This window comes from Myotis davidii, unplaced genomic scaffold, assembly GCF_000327345.1.
Source record: "Myotis davidii unplaced genomic scaffold, ASM32734v1 scaffold723, whole genome shotgun sequence".
Taxonomy (NCBI): domain Eukaryota; kingdom Metazoa; phylum Chordata; class Mammalia; order Chiroptera; family Vespertilionidae; genus Myotis; species Myotis davidii.
In genome coordinates this window covers 209,080-227,092 of record NW_006294589.1, presented here as the reverse complement: position 1 = coordinate 227,092, position 18,013 = coordinate 209,080, and positions in this window count along the sequence as shown.

Sequence of the window (18,013 nt, the reverse complement as noted above, 5' to 3'; positions counted from 1 at the left end):
TATGACTACACCTTAATTTTTTAAAAAATATTTTTGGTTTTAGACAGGAAGGGAGGGGAATAGAGAGAAAGAAAAACTTGATCAGCTGCCTCCTGCACGCCCCCTACTGGGGATTGAGCCTGCATGTGCCCTGACTAGGAACCCATCTGGTGACCTCGTGGATCATGGGGTCAATGCTCAACCACTGAGCCTCATTGGCCGGGCTACATCTCAATTTGTGTATCTGATCCATTGGGTTGATGGAAATTTTAGATTGTTTTTCATTTTGGGCCATTACAAAATATTGCTGCTGTAAATATTCTTTTGCATATCTTTCGGTGTTGTTTTTGTTTTGTATATTCTTAGGAGTGAAAGTGACAGTGCTGGGTCATGAGGGTATGAACATACTCAGCTTTTGTAAATAGTTTCAAAAAATTTTCCAAAATAGTTGGCATCTGTCCTGTTTGGTGTTCTGAGTTTCGTGGATCTGTGGTTTGGTGTCTGACATTAATTTGGGGAAATTCTCAGTCATCATTACCTCATATGCTTTTCAGTTTTCTTTCTCCTTTTTTTTTCTTCTCCTGGTATTTCCATTACATGTATTTTATACTTTTTGTGGTTTTCCCAGTCCTTGGATATTGTTTCTTTTTTTTCAGTCTTTACTGTCTTTGCTTTTTGGTTTTTGGGGATTCTATTTATGTATTCTCTAGCTCAGATTTTCTTTCCTCAGCCAATCTTATCTACTAAATAAACTCATCAAAGGCATTCTTCATTTCTATTACAGTGTTTGATCTCTAGCATTTCTTTTTGGTTCTTTCTTGGGATTTCCATTTTTCTGCTTACACTGCTTGCCCATCTGTTTTTGCATATTTTCTACTTTATCCATTACAGCCCTTAACATAGTAATTATTATTTAAATTCCTGGCCTTATAATTGCAGCATCCTTGCCATATCTGGTTCTGATGCTCTATCCCTTCAAATTGTTGTGTTTTTTATTTTTAAATATTCTTTTATTGATTTTAGAGAAGAAGGGAGAGGGAGAGGGAGGTGGAAACATGAGAGAGAGAGAGAGTTGTCTACGGTGAGTTGTCAGCTGCATTTTGAATAGTCAAGGACTAAAAATGACCTTGAAGCAGATCTTTCTTCCTCTGCAGAGAATCTCTTGAATTCCTGTCCTCAGGGACTTATGAGCAAAACTAAGCATTAGCAAACTTAAACAGTATCTTGAATGGCTTTCAGTATGATGAGAGAGAATCATCGATTGGCTGCCTCCTGCACCCTCCCCTCCCCCTACTGGGGATCAAGCCTGTAACCAGGAATCAAACCGGTGATCTCTCGGTACATGGGTTGACACTTGACCACTGAGCCACACCAGCCAGACCAAATTGTGTTTTTCAACTTTTGGTGTGCCTTCTAATTTTTTCTTGATACCTAGACATAATGGGCTATATAAAATGTGGATAGAATTTCAGTTTTACAAGAAGAAAACAATTATGGAAATGGATGGTGGTGATAGCTGCACAACATTAGGAGTGTATTTAAAACCATGAATTATACAATTAAAAATGGCTATATACACTGTTTTTGACAATAAAAAATGAGGGAGTTCCAATTTCCAGTTCAACACGTTGAGAGCTTGGAAGTCACCACTGGGTCCTAAGAGATTGAAATTTCAACAACTCCTCTTGGATCCATAAGAAAGGGAGGACATGACAAACCACCCCCAAGATTGTGGAGACAGGCAGACAGAGGGAACTCCCTCTTTTTTATTTTTTATTGTCAAAAACAGTGTATATAGCCATTTTTAATTGTATAATTCATGGTTTTAAATACACTCCTAATGTTGTGCAGCTATCACCACCATCCATTTTCATAATTGTTTTCTTCTTGTAAAACTGAAACTCTATCCATTAAACAATAGCCCTTACCCTCCCCTCCCCCCCATTCCTCAGCCCCTGGCAACCACCCTTCTATTTTTTGTGTATGGCTTATTTTTCTTAGCATAATATCAAGGTTTATCCATGTTGAAGCTTATGCCAGTGTTTCTTCCCTTTTAAGGCTAAATACTAGTAATATTCCATTGTATGTATGTATACCATACTTGGCTTATTTATTCATCAGTAGTGGACACTTGGGTTACTTATACATTTTGCTATTGTGAACAGTGCTGTATGAACATGGGTGTGCAAATATCTCTTTGCAATCCTGCTTTCAATTTTTTGGGGTCTACATCCTAAAGAGGAATTGCTGGATCCTATGGTAATTCTATTTTTAATTTTTTGAAGATTTGCTATACTATTTTCCACAGTGGCACTTTCCACACCTCCTGTCACAAGAACCATTTTTTTAGAAATCTGCTCTAGAAAAGTAAGGAAAGGGGGTAATATATGGGCATTCTTTCTTTGCACCCTCTCCTCTCTTCACAGAGTGACACTGACGTTACAGACTCGCACTGTCCTCACTGAGGGATGCCAGTCAAGCCGTCTCTGGGTGAGCAGACCGAGAGAGAGAGAGAGAGAGAGAGAGAGAGAGAGAGGGAGGGAGAGAGAGAGAGAGGTGCAGGGCAGTGCATGTGCTCACTCATCTCCTTGCCCTAAATCTAGCTTTCCCATCCCTGAGCCCCTAGGTGCTGTGCATATTTAGATGGGATGGACAGATAAGATGCTGGGTTCTCAGCCACGCGTGGTAGAAAGACCCAGCAAGCGAGGACCGAGTACAGGGCCAGGGAGGTGACCTCGTCAATAGGGGCTCCTTGTGGAGAATTCTCTAAAGGGTATTAGTAGATTGGGACTTGATCTATTTATATTAGTTGGCTAGTCCAACTGCAGTTTGTGTAATGACTCAAATACATTCAAGTTTACTTTCACTTGTGTGAACAGCCCAAGACATTTCCAGTTGGTGGGGACTGTGCACAGGCTTTCATTCAGGGATCCAGGCTGATAGGCTCTGCCATCTGCAATGAATGGCTCTCAGTGATGCCCTGGAAATCAACACCCAGCCACTGGAAGGGGAAGTTTTCATGGGCTAGACCTGGAAGACCACTTCTCACTTTTTTTTTTTTTGTAAAACTGAATCATATGACCACATGGAACTGCAAGAGCGACTGGGCCAGAAGCCCAAGAAGCGGAGGAAATGAATTTAGGGAGGACTGGCAATGTCAGGCGCATCCACATCTAAGGGGCAGTGGTGTGGTGTCTGGCGCAGGGCAGCAGGAGCTAAAGCCCAGGTTTTGCTGGGGTGCAGACAGGAGGCAGCATTCGGTTTGAATGGTCCTGCCCAGGAGGGAGTGAGGCGTTAGCCAGCTGCGGATGTGGAGATGGTGTTGGTGGTGAGAGTGTTATGAATGCCAGGGCCCAGGCCCTGGGCTCCTAGAAACAAGTAGGTTAGGATTCTGGGACACAGTCCAGGCCCCAGTGGTGAGACCGAAGGCTAGTAAGATGGACAGAGACTTGGGGAAGGCTCTCATGTCAGGGCTTGCCTTGGGGACTTTCTGCCTGTGACAGCAAGACTTAATTCCAGATTCCCCTATTGGGGGGCCCAGGCTTGGCTCTGTGATAGTTTGGGGGTAGTCCTCCTGAGAATTTCTTGAGCACTCTTTTCTAGAAGGGTACTTACCTATGCCCATCAAAGAGCGTAATCTCCTCAGGAGAGAGGTATCTTGGTACCTGTGGCTTTCTCAAGCAGCCCTACCCACAACTCCCAGCTTGTAGGATTGTGTATGAAAATAATGCTACCTTCATTGTCCCATGCACCAAGAGGTCACCAGTTCGATTCCCGGTCAGGGCACATGCCCGGTTGCAGGCTTGATCCCCACCAGAGGGTGTGCAAGAGGCAGTCAATCAATGGTTCTTTCTCACCGATGCCTCTCCCTCTCTTCCTTCCTCTTTCTCGCTAAAATAAATAAAAACATTAAAAAAATAATGCTGCTTTTTTTCAGGCTCCCACTGGATTTGGGATGACAGAGAGGGCCACACTTCTTTTCTGAACTTTTCATCTCTAGTTTCCCTCTCTTCTCTCCACACTGCCCCAGAGCGACTTTGCCAGTCACTGATGGCTAGATCAGTTGTTCTGCTTAAAAACCTTCAAATGGCAGAAGCCGGTTTGGCTCAGTGGATAGAGCATCGGCCTGCGGACTGAAAGGTCCCATGTTCGATTCCGGTCAAGGGCATGTGCCTGGGTTGCGGGCACATCCCCAGTGGGAGATGTGCAGGAGGCAGCTGATCGATGTTTCTCTCTCATCGATGTTTCTGACTCTCTATCCCTCTCCCTTCCTCTCTGTAAAAAATCAATAAAATATATATTTAAAAAAAAACAAAAAAAACCTTCAAATGTACTGACAGATTCCTTACCGCAAAATAACGCTAGGACACAGGTCGCAAATTTCTGATGTCCTCTTACCTTACAGCCTAGGCATGTAACGTAGGGGCTCAGTAACTACTAGGTTCTAAAGAACCAATAAATTCTATAGAGTCGGAGCATGAATTGCTTGTTTTGTCTGCCTTCCTCTTCGGAGGTGGCCAAAAACATCTTAACAATTGTTTAGGGCTTTCTGAAAATTGTTTTCTAAGGATGATACTGCATGTACTGTCTAGAGATGTTGTTGGAACAGATGTTGTGAGAGGCTCTTACACTCTCATATGCTGAGGATGCCCATGTATCCCCCAGGCATTAGTGCAGAAAATCCTCAAACACATTCACAGCACTACAGGGCGTTGCCTTCCACTTGACCCTTCTGTTCTCTCGATTGTTCAATGCACGGGGGTTATTAAGATGCTGAGAGATGATTATTATACTGCATTGTAGTTGCCAGCGATGTGCTGGCAGGTTTTTGAAAACAGATTCAGGAAACCACTGTAGGTTAATGACATGATAAGTTGTGGAAGATTCCTGTCTTGGAGTAAGCTAGCCTATTTCATAGAACAAAATATGGGATGGTAAAGGAAGCAGTATATTATAATATTTGAACATAGGCTGTCGTAAATCTACCATTTAACAGCAGCTCTGCCTTGGGCTAATTTTCACTATTTCAGTGCCTCACCTGAGAAATGGGGGTTATAATACTATTCTCTTCCATAGGGTTATTAATAGAACTCAAGGAGCAAGATGTCTAGCATACAGTAGGTCCTCGAAAAAATGTCACTTATTTTTATGGGCTAAGATTTTTTTTTTTTTAAAGTCTCATTTGAATAAGAAAAAGTGGGAGATTGGCCATCAAATCCTCTTAACTAGAGGCCCGATGCACGAAATTCGTGTAAGGGGCTTGGTCCCTGCTGCTGCAGCGGCTGCCTCTGCTTTGGCCCCCGCCCGCCATGGGGGCCACCTTGGCCCTCGCAGCCCCAGCTTCGTCTGGAAGGTCGCCCGGAAGGATGTCCCGTCTAATTAGCATATTATGCTTTTATTACTATAGATTATTATAGATGGCTAGAAATAATCCTTGAAATCATGCTGGTAAATGGGAATATTTGTGATCATCTTTACCTGTATTAGCCCTTTAGTTACCCACCCAGAGGAACTCGCAGATCAAGGGGAGAGGGAGGGACATGGCCCAAACAAAGGTTTACAGCCAAGGTTTCCATCCTGTGGGCTCCAGGTCAGCCACATCAGTGTCCCAGGGAACTGGCTAGAAATACAAATTTTGGGGCTGGGTATCCTGGACCTCCTAACTCTGAAACGCCGGGGGTGGGGTGCAGCAATCTGTATTTAACAAGCCCGTTAGGTGATTCTTAAGCTCAGATTTGAGGGCCAGTGACAGAGTCCCCAGAGATAAATTTGTTGATAAATGCAGCCTCCTGTCACTACAGAGAACCTTTGGGAGTGAGTGAGCCCAGACCCACACTTCCACCCGCACCCTGCATGGCCCTCCTCTGCCTCCTCCTGCGGCATCCTGCTTAATAATGTCACCGTCCGCCCAGCTGCCCACTCTTCTAGGTTCTTCTGTTTCTCTTTTCATCCAGCCAGACGCCCAGGACCTGTGGATTTCCCTTCCGGATGCTGCTGTCTCTGCTCCTCTCTCCCGCTGCGTCCACCTCCCTTCAGGCTCCCACTGCCTCCCCCTTGGTTTCGGGTGACGGTGAGGGCCACACTGTTGTTTCTGATCCTTTCCTCACCCTTCTCTCCACACCGCCGCAGCGACTTTGCCAAAACATGGCTAGGTGAGCTGTTCCACTGCTGAAAAGTCTCCAAACGCACCGACAAATTCCTCACCCAAATTCCTCACCGCGAAATTCCAGGCTCCTCACCACCCACGCAGGGACTTCCCTCTCTTCTCCCTGCCGCCCCTCACACCGGGCACTCCTGCCATTTCCCTTTGATTCCATTCACTCTGAGCTGCTTGCCCCCTCGCCTGCATTTGTGTCTCTTCCCTTCCTTGCAGCTTCTCCTTCATCATCTGCTAATTGAGGTTCCAGTCCACAGCTCAGTTCGCTCTGGGGACCTTCCTTGGCTTTTCTAAGGAGATTTAGCATCTTTCTTTGTGGCTCTCCAGCCATGTCCCACTTTTAATGGCGTTTACTACTTGTATGGATGGATTTCAAACAGACCGCGAGCTTCTGAAGGGCCCAAAAATGTATCGCCTCGTTCGTGCCCCGCCCCGACCTCCCGGTGCTCGGCACAGTGCGGAGCGCTTAGTAAGTAGTTGCTTAATAAATGTTTGCTGAAGAAACGAAGGGATGAGAGGGAGTGTATGGTTGCAAGAAGATTCCCTTTTAAGGAACCAAACCTCAGCTGCCCGGGCATGGAATACCGCCTTCAAGAGAGAGTATTTACGTTCCGGATGGAGGCAGCCGTGGAAGAGAAATGCGGCTCCCGGGGGACCCGCGGGGAGTCAGGCAGGTGAAATGCAATTATCCCAGCTGGCCCTGCGCCAAGGACCCTCCGCGGCAGCCGGGCCAGGGCTAAACACAATTGGGTCCGACCTTCATCTCGCAGCGCTTCTGAAGAGCTGCTCCTGCAGTGGCCCCGAGCCCCCTAACAGCTGGTGGGGCCCCGGGTCGGTCTCGCTCGCGGGGAAGGGGCCGCGGAGCCCGGTGACCCAGCTCGGCTGAGCCGGCTGCTTGGCTCTCGGCCGCCTTTGGTCTAAAACACACAGCCGGCGATCTGCCACTCTTTTCGGCCGCAGGCTGCGTTCCTTCCAGCCAAGTTAGCAACATGTGAGCCTGTGAGGACACAAGACCCCGGCCTGTAACAGTAGCTGCACCTCAAGTTACTGGCAGTGTGTGTGTGTGTGTGTGTGTGTGTGTTCCTAAAAAGCAATACCCCCCTACTCTAACTACCAGGTAACACGCGCACAAATGCACAACATCGAAAAGCCTTTTTGCAGCTGATTTTAAATCCTTTCTGGAAGAAGGGGCAGGTTACACAAAAAGTGGCTGAGCTGGGATTTAAACAGCAGGGTCTGAGCTCTGAGACCCCGCCCAGCCTTTGGGGCAGAGGGTCCATCTGGGAGGGGGAGTAGCCGAGGCCCCCCAGGTTTTAATATAAAACCACAGCGCCTTGGCACATCCACAAGGAAACGACCTGGGGGGGTGGGGGGTGGCCACAGGAGGCAGGCGGGAGAATGGGAGGAGGGTAAAGAATGAGGCGCGTCCTTGATACAAAGCAATCTCACGTGGAGCCCCTATTGCGCCTCTCGACCATTCTCCAGACAAGATTTTATGCCCAGGGCAGAGACTTTCCCCCGAACAGCAATATTCCTGTATGTTTTACTTTTCATTTCCTCGAGCCTCCCTCCAAAGGTCTCCAAGCAATTTACAAACTCTGGGTTGTGTTTGCAATTCGGACTCTTAAAGTTTATCTGTCTCCCTCTCCCCTCTCACTTTGCCTTTGTCTTTTATGATTGTGATTGAGAGAGGAAGAGTTGGGAGACCCAGGCTCATGAATGTATATGAAGCCATTACGCTGCTGTGTGGGATGCATGCGCAGGCACTCTTTTTAAAATGGTTATCTCTGCATCACCAGGGCTGCTTGGGAGCTTTTCCCTCCAATTGCACAGATTCATTATTTACTCTTTTACTGCATCTATTTACAAGTCTGCGTGGACCCTCTGGGAGGCCCTGGCTGGGCCTGGGAGCTCTGGTAATGAAGCCTGGCTCACTCCACTGGCTAGATCGCCTACTGCTGCTGCTGGGGAGTGGGGAGGGGTTTGGGGGGGAGGGTGTGCCGACTTCTCTCCCGGAAGGTCGCCCTGCCGAGGACGGAGGATGTTAAATTGCGCTCTGTGGATTCGTGGAATCCCGAGGAGGCTGCCAAGAGTTCTAGGAAACAGCAATAATAAAATCGGCCATGGGCATTCTTTCATTTTTCAAGGCACTATGATTTCGATTTGGTTGGTAAACTTTTTCTAGGGTTAAAATGTGTATCTAGTACACGTGGACTGAACTCCCCGCAGCTTGTTTTAAGAGTTAACCAGAGCGCAGCCGGTGTGACCCAGTGGCTGAGTGTCAACCCATGAACCAAGAGGCCACCTGCTTGATTCCCGGTCAGGGCACATGCGCAGGTTGCAGGCTTGATCCCCAGGAGGGGGTGTGCAGGAGGCGGCTGATTGATGATGTTTCTCTCTCACAGATGTTTCTCTCTATCCCTTTCCCTTCCCCTCTCTCTCAAAATCAATAAAAACATATTAAAAAAAAAGAGTTAACCACAGGTGTGGGTCTAGCGTGTATGGAGGAGCTGGGGATGTTCTGTGGTGGTGATGTGTCCTCAGTGGATGTGTCATGTGGCTAGGATGTCGGCTCCAGGAGGAAGAGCCCCTGACAATAGACGGCACCTCAGTCAGTGTCTGTTGAGTGAACGAATGGAGTGTTCTGGCTGCTCTGTCTCTGATGGGCCTACCTGCAGTCTTCACCCTGATCCAGGTCTCGTGCCCATTTTGAACAGGGGAGATCTTTCATCAGCGGCTCTGCTGCAGGTGCCTCGCATGATTAGAATCAGGAACCCCAGGCCTGACTGGGACCAGGTGACCCCACCGTGTCCATTGGCCAACACCATCATTGCTTCCCAAGTTTCCTTTGCTATGAAGACTTGCTCTCAGAGGAATTCCTGGGTGCTCGGCTCAGTTATGATCCTATGTCTTCCTCCTCCCCTCGTGGTGGCCCAGGTCCCTGCTCGCTAGTCCTCCTGATTCAAGGGCAGAAACTTCCAGGTCCTGTCGCCCTTGAGTTTTCTGCAGGTAAAGGCCTATTCTCCTAACCCCAGAGTCCTGGCTGCCAGCGGAGATGAGTTCTCTGGAACCAAAAGCTTTGTAGCCCAGCTGTTCCCTGCGATGGGCTTCTCTAGCCAGACTAGCTCCCAGAGAGCTGAGCACCTCAGTATGGGGGTGAGGCTGTCAGGGTTTGACTCAGTTTCTCTTCTCGGGTAACCCATAATGCTCCAGTCCCCCAACCTCCAATCTCCCCAGAAAGGTCTAGGTTCTCAAATTAGAGTTTGGAGGGAAGTCTTTACCCTCCACCCAACTGGTCAGAGAGAAGTTAACAAGAATAGCACAGGTGCCTCAACTAAGCAACCTGGTGACTCCTTGGAAAAATATTGGGACCCTTGGCCTGTTGCTGCCTGAGGTTGCATTTGTAACAATAGACAAAAGTATTACTAAAAAACGTCTTTATTACAATCTGTGGGGAGCAGCTACAGTGTTTGGACAGGTTCAAGCCTTGGACCGATGAGAGGGCACAGTCCTCTCATTGCCACGTGCCAGTCCCAGCTTGGAGGGCAGCCTGCTCTCCCAGCACAATTATAGCCAACAGCTGTAGTTGTAAGCTTGAACTTATTGGTCCGAACACGTGGCCCCACGGGCCTGAGTGATGTGGGCTTGATAGAGCTCAGGTGCATGTAGTTGAGTAGGATTGAAACGCACGAGAATGTTGTAAACATCTTGTCCACGCCCTTACTTTGCCTCGGCTGTGGGCGTCATCGCTGTCTCTCAGAGAAGCAGCGTCCCACCAAGACCCAGCTTTTGTTCTCTTGTCTGTCTGTTCTAAGCCTTTCAGCCGCCCCCTCTCAGGTTCACCCTTGGCCGTGATGGCGCTGCACAACAATCACTTTGGGAAACCCTCTTCCTTCCTTGAGAGAGGAAGAGAGAGAGAGAGAGAGAGAGAGAGAGAGAGAGAGAGAGAGAGAACCTTGCTTCTTAGAGGACTTGGCCCACTTGCTTCCATCAAGAGAGACGGGCCCCGGCCATCCTGGTGGCTCCGTGCTGGTGGAATCAGAGCCCTGCCTTCTGGTAAGGATGTGTGGGGAGTGGACCATGAGGGAGGAAACTGAGGAGCCTACATGGACAGGGAACCTGGGACGTTTCAGGGAGAGACATGGAAGTGAACGTTAGAGGAAGCAGCTTCTGGAATCTAAACAGAAAGGGTGGAAAGGAAAATGTTAAGAGGTTGCACTTGGGTTGTGATTGATGAGAGTTTCAGATTATCTGTGGCTGCTGGATTAGTTTAGTTCAGTGGTTCTCAACCTTGGCTGCACATTAGAATCACCTGGGAATCTTTTTAAAATCCTGATTTCTGGGCCTCATCCTCCGGAAATTCTGTTTTTTTGTTATGGGGTGGGGCCACAACATTAGTAACAAAGAAACAGAATTTCTGGAGGGTGAGGCCCAGAAACCAGGATTTTAAGAAAGATTCCCAGGTGATTCTAATGTGCAGCCAAGGTTGAGAACCACTGGTTTGGTTGAATGAGACACTGTGCTAGAATCAAATTACTTGAGAACCAAATACTGAGTGCCAGCTACGGGGAAACAGCAATAAACAAAAGACCAAAACCCCTTTCTCATATTGGAAGAGATAGAAAGTAAGCAAGATAAGGGAACTATGTCATCTGTTGTGAAGTAGTATGGTAGGAACAATAAGGCAGGAGAGGGAAGTAGGGAATTCTGAAGGCGGAACATGTTGAAAATATTGGATTTGGTGAATCAGGGAGTCCTCCATGAGGAAGTGTCATAGGAGCAAAGATTTGATGGCTGCGAGGGGTGAGCAGGCAGGTGTCTGGGACCAGGTCCCGGAGGAGCTGGAGGAGGGAATGTTGTGTGACACCGGGGAGGCAGTGTGGTTGGAGTGCGTGTGGGACGCAGTGCATGGTGGAGCTGAGATCAGAGGCCCCGTCATGCAGGAGTTTGTAAGCCATGATGAAGGCTTTGGCTTTTCCTCTGGAGAGCTCTGGGCAGAGGAGCAGGAAGTGTGCCTTGTGGTAAAATGGAAGGGGAGAGAGCTATAAGGAGAACAGTTAAGAGCTACTACAAAAATCCAGGTGACCAATAAAGATGATGGCAGTGAACACAGTGGGACGGGTATGCCTTTGTTAGCACCACACACCCATTTGTTAATTATTTAATTGAATCAATAATTTAATAAATGGGTTAATAACTGTTGAGTCTTCACAGAGATTACAATCTTAAATGGAAGTAATTAATTATCATAAACACATCCAGCTCCAGAATGCTAGGCGTCTAGGGAACCCGTGAATATAGCATTGGGAAGGGAGAAATGCCTTGTAACTTGTAATGGATGTTAAAAAACAAAGTCTTCTACCAATCTTCATCGCTTTGTGAGTTGTATATGCGACTGCAGCTGATACCAGCTAAATTTAGCAATTGCCCCTGCAATACACACATGTTGCCACCAGGTGGCAGGAGAAAACTGATGCATTCAAGAAAAAGGAAAAAAAACGTTTTGGGAGATAGTAATACATTCTGGTTGTTAAAAGCCGCCAACTCTTTAGTGATTATTAAATAAACAACAAAGCCTACTTATAAATCACAGCAGCCTTGAGTAAACCAAGTATAAATGCTCTAATACACTGTGTTTCAAACAGTTTTATTAGGGTATGGTGATCATTTTCCAGATAGTCTTACCCCAAACCCCAAATATATATAATAGGTAATAGTGGCAATACCTTTTCTGAAGGAGGACAGGGACACTGGGAGTCTTTTCCTTCCTCCTCCTCTATTTTTGAGTCACCCCTTCTGAACCTCAGGTCTCCATGGGACAGAATTTTAAGCCACTATTCTGATAACTATATTTTCTCAACATCCTCTTCAAATATTCTTTTATCATTATGAAAAATATCTATTACTTTAAAAAATACTGCATTTTAAAGTTTATGTAAAATATTAATGTAGCCCTGGCTGGTGTTGCTCAGTGGTTGGAGCATTGTCCCATACTCAGAAGTCATGGGTTTGATTCCCAGTCAGGGTGGGTACAGGAGGCAACCAGTTGATATTTTTCTCTCACATCAATGTTTCTCTCTCTCCCTCTCCTTTCCTCTCTCTAAAATCAATGAGAAAGCATGTCCCTGGTGAGGATTAAAAAACCAAAGAGCCCTAGCTGGTTTGGCTCAGTGGATAGAGCATTGGCCTGTGGACGGAAGAGTCCCGGGTTTGATTCCAGTCAAGGGCACATGCCAGGTTGTCGGTTCGATCCCTTTAGGGGACGTGCAGGAGGCAGCCGATCAATGATTCTCTCTCATCATTGATGTTTCTATCTCTCCCCTCTCCCTTCCTCTCTGAAATCAATTAAAAATATGTATAAAAAAAGCCCAAACAAAATATTAATATATTTATATAAAATGTATATAATTATAAAATATAAATGACAAAATTTATATAATTTATAGAATATATAAGCATGTGTAATTTTATAGACTCCATATAGAATATATGCTATCTAAGTAAGCACTTTTAAAATTTAGAATAAAAACATATTATTTTAAGGCACTTAAGAAAAGTTCCTTAAAAGAATATTTGTAACATCCTCAGCTGCTCTCCACTTCTTAACTCTTGGAAATCCTCTACCAGCTTTCCGTTCAGGTGGCAGACTGAGGAACACCTTTGTCCCTCTTAAAAGTATCACCAGGCATAAGTTAATTAAATGTAAAGAAGTATTACAATAAATCAGTTCATTAGGAAGAATTCAGTGTCACACATTAGAGGATCGAGTAAGAAGGCAGATTGGGCTGAAACTCTGGACAAGCCAGAGTGCAGAGGGCGGGGCGGGTCTGCCCTGCAGAAATCAACAGATGGAGGGGAAGCGGGCTTTCCTGGGAGGGAGGGCGCCTCCTCCCCTCCCAAACTCACCCGCAGGGAGAATCGCAGAGTGGGAGACGGAGGCGTGGCCAACTCCAGGAGTGACCTGGAGACAATGAATGAAAGGCCTGTAGGGTGGCTGCCCTGTTTAACTTCTCAAACTTCTCCTTATTCTTCCCCTCCAACCCCCCTGAACAGTAAGTGTGCTTTCCATCTAAGGCTGCAGGAAGAAAAATATTTTCTGAAGAAATCTGTATGCAAGAAGCAAGTCCCCATAAAAGGGGACTGTTGTAATCCAGAATACAGTCTTCATTTTTAAAAAATATATTTTGTTGATTTTTTACAGAGAGGAAGGGAGAGGGAGAGTTGAAACATCGTTGAAGAGAGGAACATCGATCAGCTGCCTCCTGCACACTCCCCACTGGGGATGTGCCCACAACCAAGGTACATGCCCTTGACTGGAATTGAACCCAGGACCTTTCAGTCCACAGGCTGACACACTATCCACTGAGCCAAACCTGGTCAGGGCAAGAATACAGTCTTCTTTATTCAGGCCCTGGGGGCGGTGGGTACTGGGGATGGTGCCGCCTCCGGCTCCCTGTCTCACCCCCTGAGAGATGCTGCCCAGTGAGATGCTGGGAATGGCTGAGCAATACAACCCCTCTCTCCATGCATCAACCTGGACCTTCCTTCAAAAATGTGGGTGGCTAAGCAACCATCACCAGACTCATGAAGAGAATGAGAAGCAAAAAATGAGCGTGAACTAACAGAACTGACCCCAGAGGACACAGGGATAGTTCAGGGGAAAGAGAACTTCCGAAGGATTATTAATGATGTGAATTAGTCACCATGACAGTGTTCTCATCAAATGACAGGAGTGTATTAGGATAAAGAGGCAATCAGCGAATAAAGAAAATTCCAAGATTTACCGATAAGATTCTTCAATGGAGGCGGCCAGGGTGCGGCGCTGTGGGGGTGTAGCTGTGTGAATGGAGCTCTCGGATGGTGTGGTGCGTAGCTGTGTGACCTCATGGGACGGTTGAATTTGGAGGTCAGGCACCTGGGTTCTAGGCAGATGAGGCCACAGCTGGGGAGATGGTTTGACCCATCTGGGCCTTAGTATCCTCTGGCCCTAAAATATCGTCGGACCAGGAATGTATTCAGGAAGCGCAGCCAGAGGCCTTTTCCTGTCTTTGGTTCCTATAGGGGTTAAGAGACCCCCCCCCCCCCCCACCCCACAGGTCCTGCCCCTCTAGGTTGCTTCATCTCTGCATGTTTCTATACCTGTTGCAACTTTTTTCTCCTGTGGGTCTGAGCCTTTCTTTCCCTTCCCCTCTGCCTAGTCCAAAATTCTTTCTTGCTAATGCTACACTCCTGCATGACTGTATGTCTCCCTCATAAAGATGAGAACAGAGAAAAAGGTTTATAGAATAATTCTGTAGCACCAGAGAAGCATGGTAATGTACTGTGACTACGCAAATCCACATTCCTCTGAAATAGTTCTTACGAGAAACTGAAAAAACATAAAAATAAAAGACTAATTTCTAATAAGATACATGTGGATAGTTGCTTCTAGTAAACTGACCAGGCTGTTATGGGGAGAGACGGGAGTAAGAAAATAAAAGGATACATAGAAGTGGAAAAAAAATAATAGCGAAAATGAAATCCACACAGTTATCAAGAAAATGGAGACAGGGTACTATTAAAAAAGCAATTAATTGAGGTAGAACACAAAACTTTAGATGTTCTCAGTCTGCAGAGGAAAGGGGCAAAGATATTAAAGCAATATCAAAGGAGATGGCAGCTATAAGCAATAGAAAACAGAAATCCCCTTCAGGATTAATAGGCATATTAGGAAATAAAAGAATCCAGAACACACTGAGTATAGGCAGAAAAAGAGGGGGGGGGGGTGAAAAAAGGACATTCGGATTAAAATTTAAAAACCCCCAAAAGATTGCAAAGAAAAAGAAATATCCATGCAAGCATCCTGACAAGAAAGGAAAAAACCGTTTTTGACAAATGAGCAAAAAACAGATGATGTTAGAAGTCACAGCAACAATAATTGCCAGTAAACAATGTGGTGCTATGGTAGAACTTGCTGGAGAAGGTTGTGGATTCTATGTGAAAGGTATAGGAAGACATTGAGATATGTCAGTCTCTGGGGAAATATACCACCCACATGATATAGCTTCACAAATTAGTCACAAGGTGTGCCAGATCACTGAGACATGAATTACACTGCAGTGAGCATTGAATAATTAAACTCACTGATATAATTTAAGTAATAGTGATATAAGTACATAATTTTTAAAAGGAGAAATTATCTAAATACTTTAATTTACATAATTCTATTGAAACTATACAAATAAATATCATATCCTTTCAAGTGCCCATGGAATGCTTACATTCAATCAAAAATTAGTATAACTTTATAGACTTTTATAAATATCCATTATAAAGCTCATGGTAGAAAAAATATATGATTAAAGTTTTTGAGAAAAATTATTCTTTTATACCAAGGAACTAGAGAAAGAATAAAATACTAACTTTAAAAAAGTATAAATATGGTGAATTATAAAGAAATACGTAGACTAAAAATCATTGAACTACACAATTTCATGGATTAATTATATGGTATGGGCATGATATCTCAATAAAACTTATAAAGGCTAGAATATTGTGGACATTGGGGTCATACATAGACTGAATCTCCTCAATATATCCCTCATGTTTTCTTACATTTAAAAATGTTTATTTTTATACTTAGAGTTTTAAATTTCTCATTTCTCTTTTACTTGGTAATTTGATATTTTGCAGTATCTATTGCTTTATTTACTGATTTAATTCGACAGTTTTTCTCCAATATTTCTTTTCTTTTTAAAAAAAATATATTTTATTGATTTTTTACAGAGAGGAAGGGAGAGAGATAGAGAGTTAGAAACATCGATGAGAGAGAAATATCGATCAGCTGCCTCCTGCACATCCCCCTACTGGGGATGTGCCCGCAACCCAGGTACATGCCCTTGACCAGAATCAACCTGGGACCTTCCAGTCTGCAGGCCGATGCTCTATCCACCGAGCCAAACCAGTTTCGGCTATCCATTATTTCTTGATATCAAATTATTATTTCTACTTTGCTGTGGTTTCATAGATGCAATATATTCTTGAATCTTGCTGAGAAAATGACTCATAAATGCCTCAAAATTTCTCCTCCTTCTTGGAGTAAATCTATTTCATAGAAGCATTTTTTTAAAAAAAAGATTTCTTCTTACTCTGACCTGTATTTCATGGAAATTTGGAAGTGAAGACATCAAATGTTTGCTATAGTCACTACCTTCACCAGTCTGCTTTTTGGTCAAATTTATTTGCTAAAAAGTTTAATGTTGAATTACCTATACATAGTTGAGGAAGATTGAGACTCATAGATGTATTGGCAGGAATTCAAATTATTGCAAAAGTACTTGGAAAACTTCCGTTTTGAGAGAAAAATGCTTTATCTTGTGGTGGTAATTGCAGGAAGAGGCAAAAGGGAGACTTTTGTCAGAAACAGTGTTCGCTAGACCCGTGGATCTGAAATGTGATTACTTCCATACATCACAATGAATTCCAGATGGGTTCAAGAGTTAAGAGAATGTACAGCCAGAAAGAAGACCAAAGTAGAATAGAGTTGCTATCATTTCCCCTCCCCATAGTATAATACCTTACCAAGCATTGAAGTCACAGAAAAATAATCTTAAGAAAAGGGTTCCAAGTGTGGACCCATAAAATGAAAAACTTCTGTCCAAAACCAAAAATAGTCAACACTTAAAAAGCAAACGTATTTTGAATGCATTTGAAGTGATAACAGCAAAGTCATGGTCATAGCCCTTCATATCTGCTTGTAACCTTAGGAATTACTTTGGTCAAATTCCTCCTGACAGGCATTCGGGGTTTTCGATCCATGCTGGCCTTGCAGCTAAGCTGCTATCGGAAGGCCCTCAAGCATACTGGCCTTTGGAGGCTCTAGACCTGGACTTGGGTTTTCGCTTTATCACCTACCAGCTATGTTACTTGGGGAACTCATTCCCCTCTGAGGCTGTTTCTTGATCTGTTACATGGAGGGTGATGATAATTTCTACCTCACAGGGTTATAGTGAGGATAAGATGAGATAAAGTATTTAAAGTACCTAAAGTTGCCTGCCACATAGAAAGAGCTCGGTAGATGCTTTATCTATCCTCCTCCTCATCATCGATCGTTACCTTCATCATCATACTCGTCATCGATCTTCATCTTCATCCATCACAATCTTCTTTTTCTTCCTCCTCCTCTGCCTCCATCATCATCACCACCACCATTATCATCATCATCATCATCATCATCATCATCATCATCACTACGTGTGATTGAATCCTGAATCAGCTTTTCTGAGTGTCCTATGCTTTTTGGAACATTCAAGATGCTTTAGAGGAAGTCAACAGGTTGGTGAAGTGAAAAGGAGGCCATCTTGGGCGGAACATCACATGTCCCTGCTGTTGATGTACCCTGGCTCCTTTCTCCCCTCTGTCAGTTTCCTACCTCAGTGCCACTCTCCCAACCCAGACACTCCATCCCCTGGCCAATCCTGACGTGCCGGGACACTGTATGACACCCAGAAGGTTATATAACTTTTCTTTCATCCAGTTTCTTTGCTTGGGAATAATAACTCCTATGTCCTCATAGTTGTTATGAGGATTTAAAAAAGTGCATGATGCCCTGACCAGTTTGGCTCAGTGGATAGAGCATCGGCCTGCGGACTGAAGGATCCCGGGTTCGATTCCGGTCAGGGGCATGTACCTTGGTTGCAGGCACATCCCCAGTAGGGGGTGTGCAGGAGGCAGCTAATCGATGTTTCTCACTCATCAATGTTTCTAACTCTCTATTCCTCTCCCTTCCTCTCTGTAGAAAATCAATAAAATATATATTTTAAAAAGTGCACGATTATGAAATCTAGCATAGTAGCAGACACATTGTAGGTCCTCCAAAACTCTTAATTCATAATGTCA